Here is a 6362-nt window from a genome sequence, read left to right on the forward strand (position 1 = left end):
TGTTCAGAAGTGTGTTGACAAGCATATATGGATTTCTTCTTGCTTGCTCTCTAGTCTCAGGATATACACACAGGTAACTCCTAGTTGATTAATTTGTAATTAAAAATATCAACTATCTAATCAAATGGTTTGAACGAAAAAAACACACATTTTCCCCTACTTGAGGAGAAGCATTGCCTAGTGTATGAAGAAGCAGGAAAGTGTCATCAGTGTTGAAGAATGAAGGCCAACCCTGACATGATGCAGAAGCTCAAATTATGTGAAAGAAGGAATTAAAAAAAAAAAAGGAAAGCAGGCTAGGAGGTGGTGCAGCTGGTTAGGCACACACCTTACCAAGTGCAAGAACCCAGGGCTGAACCCTCACTCCCTACCTGTAGTGGGGAGGATTCCTGAGAGGTGAAGCAGGTCTGCAGGTGTCTATCTCTCTTGAGGGGGGGGAGGTGGGTTATGGCACAACAGGTTAAGCATACATAGTACAAAGTGCAAGGATCTACATAAGGATCCTGGTTTAAGCCCCTGCTCCTGATCTGTATGGAGTCACTTCACAAGTGGTGAAGCAGGTCTGTAGTGTCTCTTTCTCTTTCCTCTATCTTCCCCTCCTCTCTCAATTTCTCTCTTTCCTATAAAAAAATTGAATAAATAGCCATAGGAGCAGTGGATTTGTAGTGCAACAAGAGCCCCAGCAATAACCCTGGATGGAGGGAGGGAAGGAGAGGGGGGGCGAGAAAGAGAGAGAGAGAGAGAGGAGAAAAAGAAAGGAAAGGAGACTTCCGGATCAGAGCTATGAGCAGCAGCATATCGCTTTCTCTCCTCTCCTCTCCTCTCCCAGATCAACTAGGAATACCAAATTAGACCACCCGGGACTGAACAAGACAGGACTAGAATGACCACAGGAACCCACTACATCACCGGTGAGTACAAACACGTGTGGCTGGTGACAGAGAGGAGAGAGGAGCGAAAGGAGAGATGAAGTGACTGCTAACAGTCCAGCAGTTTATCAGTTGAGACACCACCTCCAGTCTGCTCCACGAACAAGGGGACAGCTGAAGGGAGGACTCCCCAGAGACTCACCAAGTGCAACTCTGAGTCTCCATTGCTACTGCCCTCAGCATCTGGAGAAGCGACAGGGAGGGACACCAGGGGACAGAGATCTAACCAGGAAACTCAGAAGAAGACCTATACCTCCATGGCATAGCTGAGGGGCTGTGAAAATCTCTTTGCATAACCACTGGATTATCTCTGCCACACCCTGCTTTATCTCTTGGTCAGGAGTCAGTGATTAAGCTAAGAAGCCTATTGATATTTTAAAAGCCCTCAGGCTCCCATAGCCTACAGGGAAGAAAAAAAAGAGGCTTTTAAACCACTGAGCTCCAACTCAGGGATTAAAAAACTATTGAAACAACTGGTAACTTCCACCACTGTGAACCCTTTAATTAACTTACTTAGACACAGGTCAATCCAGGTAATAATGATCAGTAATTTGAAAAGTACTGATAAAGGGAACTCATAACATAATATATAAAATGGTTAAAACAACAAGAAGAAATACTCGAGAATCGAACCAGGACAAGAGTCCAGCTAAAAGTCCTCCAGAGGGTGAAGCACAAAATAATGAGTTCAACATCCAAACATTAGCTAAGGAAATAATAACAGGAGTGAGTAAAGAATTTGAAAAAATTGTAATCAGAAATACAGGAACAACAAATGGGACTATGGAAGAAAATACTAATTATCTCATGGTTATTAAAGAGCTGAAAGCTGAAATCGCTGAGTTAAGAATGCAACTAGCTGAACAAGCTAAAACAGTATCAGAACAGGGCAACAAAATAGATGAACTCCAGAAAACAGTAGAGGGCAGAGAGAATAGAACCAATAAGGCTGAAGACAGAATTAGCAAGATTGAGGATGAATTAGAGACAACTAACAAAGAAGTAAGAGATCTCAAAAAGAGATAAATAGATGCTGAAAACAATAACAGAGTCCTATGGCATGACTTCAAAAGAAACAATATATGCATTATTGGCATACCAGAGGAAGAAAAAGCAGGAGAGGAAGAAAGCATTTTCCAGGCCATAATAGTTGAAAACTTCTCTAGTCTAGACAACATCAAAGACATAAAGATTCAAGAAGCCCAGAGGGTCCCAAACAGAATTAACCCAGACCTAAAGACACCAAGACATATTATACTTAGAATGGAAAGGAATAAGGATAAAGAAAGGATCCTGAAGGCTGCAAGAGAAATACAAAGAGTCACCTACAAAGGAAAACCCATAAGATTAGCAGCAGACTTCTCCATACAAACACTACAGGCCAGAAGAGAATGGCAAGATATCTATCGAGTGCTCAATGAGAAAGGCTTTCAGCCAAGAATACTATATCCTGCTAGACTGTCATTCAGACTAGATGGAAGCACCAAAACCTTCTCAGACAAGCAACAGTTGAAGGAAGCAACCATCACCAAGCCTGCCCTGAAAGAAGTTCTGAAAGGTCTCCTATAAACAATCAGACCACCACAAATAGGACATATATCAAAACACTCTAAAACTCTACAAGAATGGCATTAAAATATCTTCAATATTTGATATCAATAAATGTCAATGGCCTGAATTCACCTATTAAAAGACACAGAGTAGGAAGATGGATCAGAAAACATAACCCAACAATATGCTGTCTACAGGAAACCCACTAAACTCAACAAGACAAACACAGACTTAAAGTGAAAGGATGGAAAACTATCATACAAGCCAATGGCCCAGAAAAAAGCGCAGGAACAGCTATACTCATATCTGACACGATAGACTTTAAAATAGATAAGATTTAAAAAGATAGGAATGGACACTACTTAATGCTCAGAGGATCAGTCAATCAAGAGGACTGAACAATTATTAACATCTATGCACCCAATGAGAAGCCATCTAAATACATCAAACTTCTACTGAAAGAGCTACAGCAATATATTAACAGCAACACAATCATATTAGGGGACTTCAGCACCCCATTCTCTCAACTTCACAGATCATCCAGGCAGAAAATCAATAAAGACATAAGGGAGCTACATGAAGAGATAGATAAACTAGAACTATTGGACATTTGAAGAGTCATTCATCCCAAGAAACTGGAATACACATTTTACTCAAATCCACATGGGTCATTGTCAAGGATAGGCCATACATTAGGCCACAAAGACAGCATCAGCCAATTCAAGAGCATTGAAATCATCCCAAGCATCTTCTCAGACCACAGTGGAATTAAACTAACACTTAACAATGAACAGAAGATTAGTAACAGTCCCAAAATGTGGAAGCTCAACAGTACACTTCTTAACAACTTCTGGGTCAAAGAGGAAATCAAGAAGGAAATCAAAATGTTTCGAGAGTTCAATGAAAATAAAGACACAAGCTATCAAAATATTTGGGACACAGCTAAAGCAGTCCTAAGAGGGAAGTTCCTAGCTATACAAGCACACATTAGGAAACAAGAAAAAGCACAATTAAACAGCCTGATTGCACATCTTAAAGACCTAGAAGAAGAAGAACAAAGGAACCCTAAAGCAACCAGAAGGACATAAATCACTAAAGTTAGGGCAGAAATAAATAACATTGAGAATAAGAAAACCATACAAAAGATCAACAAAAGTAAATGTTGGCTCTTTAAAAGAGTGAACAAAATTGACAAACCTTTAGCCAGACTCACAAAACAAAAAAGGGAGAAGACCCAAGTAAATCGGATAGTAAATGAAAGAGGAGATATCACAGCAGACACTGCAGAAATTCAACATGTCATGCGAGACTTCTATGAACAACTATATGCCACCAAGCTAAAGAACCTGGAAGAAATGGATGATTTCCTAGATACCTACCAACTTCCAAAACTAAGTAAAGAGGAAGTGCAAACACTAAGTTAGAAGAAATTGAAATCCAGAAATCAATTCCTTTTCCTATAGCAACAAAAACAATAAAATATCTAGGAGTAAATCTACCCAAAGAAGTGAAAGACTTGTATACTGAAAATTATGAGTCACTACTCAAAGTAATTGAAAAAGACACAAAGAAGTGGAAAGATAGTCCATGTTCATGGGTTAGAAGAATTAACATCATCAAAATGAATATATTACCCAGAGCCGTCTACAAATTTAATGCTATCCCTATCAAGATCCCAAGCACATTTTTAGGAGAATAGAAAAAAATGCTACAAATGTTTATCTGGAACCAGAAAAGACCTAGAATTGCCAAAACAATCTTGAGAAAAAAGAACAGAACCGGAGTCACCACACATCCAGATTTCAAACTGTATTATAGGGCCATTGTCATCAAAACTGCTTGGTACTGGAACATGAACAGACACACTGGACAGTGAAATAGAATTGAGAGCCCAGAAACGAGGCCCCACACCTATGGACATCTAATCTTTGACAAAGGTGCCCAGACTATTAAATGGGGAAAGCAGAGTCTCTTCAACAAATGGTGTTGGAAACAATGGGTTGAAACATGCAGAAGAATGAAACTGAATCATTGTATTTCACCAAATACAAAAGTAAATTCCAAGTGGATCAAGGACTTGGAGGTTAGACCACAAACTATCAGATACTTAGAGGAAAATATTGGCAGAACTCTTTTCTGCATAAATTTTAAAGACATTTTCAATGAAATGAATCCAATTACAAAGAAGACTAAGGCAAGTATAAACCTATGGGACTACATCAAATTAAAAAGCTTCTTCACAGCAAAAGAAACCACTACCCAAACCAAGAGATGCCTCACAGAATGAGAGATCTTTACATGCCATACATCAGATAAGAGTTTAATAACCAGCATATATAAAGAGCTTGCCAGACTCAACAACAAGTCAACAAATAACCCCATCCAAAAATGGGGGGAGGACTTGGACAGAATATTCACCACAGAAGAGATCCAAAAGGCCGAGAAACACATGGAAAAATGCTCCAAGTCTCTGATTGTCAGAGAAATGCAAATCAAGACAACAATGAGGTATCACTTCACTCCTGTGAGAATGTCATACATCAGAAAAGGTAACAGCAGCAAATGCTGGAGAGGGTGTGGGGTCAAAGGATCCCTCCTACACTGCTGGTGGGAATGTCAATTGGTCCAACCTCTATGGAGAACAGTCTGGAGAACTCTCCAAAGGCTAGAAATGGACCTACCCTGCTACCCAACACATCCATCCAAAAAGATCTGTGTACACATATGTTCTTGGCAGCACAATTTGTAATAGCCAAAACCTGGAAGCAACCCAGGTGTCCAACAACAGATGAGTGGCTGAGCAAATTGTGGTCTATATACACAATGGAATACTACTCAGCTGTAAAAAATGGTGACTTCACCGTTTTCAGCTGATCTTGGATGGACCTTGAAAAATTCATGTTATGGGAAATAAGTCAGAAGCAGAAGGATGAATATGGGATGATCTCACTCTCAGGCAGAAGTTGAAAAAACAAGATCAGAGATGAAAACACAAGTAGAACCAGAAATGTAATTGGCATATCGCACCAAAGTAAAAGACTCTGGGGTGGGTGGGTGGGGATAATACAGGTCCATGAAGGATGATAAATGACATAGTGGGGGTTGTATTGTTAAATGGGAAACTGGAGAATGTTATGCATGTACAAACTATTTTATTTACTGTGGAATGTAAAACACTCATTCCCCAATAAAGAAATAAATTACTAAAAAAAAAAAAAAAAAAAAGAAAGAAAGAAAGAAAGAAAGGAAAGGAAAGGATAATTGAGGTCTGTATTTTCTCTTGACTTGAAATGGCCATCCCTGAATTGGGTTTGGTCTACTGCACCAAAGTAAAGGACTGGGGCGAGTGGTCTTTCAGGTCCTGGTGCATGATGGGGGAGGAGGAGCTGGGCTGGGGGTGAGAGTGTTTTGCAGAAAACTGAGAAAATATACATATGTGCCAACAACTGTTTACTGTTTACTGTAAACCAGTAATACCCCCTTGAATAAAAAGTAAACAAAAATCCTTTCCAGGGAGAAATTATCTACAGAAAACAATGCAAACCACTTTGTATATGCAAGAGCTAATTGGAAAAAGAAATCCATGCTAATAGAAAAGCTGCCTCGTGAAAATTATTTGGTGCAAGAGACATCAAGGATGGATATTAGGGGAAATCTGAAAAAAAAAAGGTAACTTTTCAGATGCAGTGTTCTTTCCAAGTTTGTCATGTGACCACCAAGGATCATAGTCCCAGCTTCCTTTTCTGTGTATACACAGACCTGTGTGTCTGTAGAAAAATACACTTTTCTGTCTGGTACATTCTGGATTCTTCCCTCATATCTAGACCTCTTTCTGTCCAAGGCAGGAGCTTGGAGTGTAAGTTCTAGTCTTAGAATTACTTA

The sequence above is a fragment of the Erinaceus europaeus genome, chromosome 2, assembly GCF_950295315.1.
Source record: "Erinaceus europaeus chromosome 2, mEriEur2.1, whole genome shotgun sequence".
In the NCBI taxonomy this organism is placed as follows: Eukaryota; Metazoa; Chordata; class Mammalia; order Eulipotyphla; family Erinaceidae; genus Erinaceus; species Erinaceus europaeus.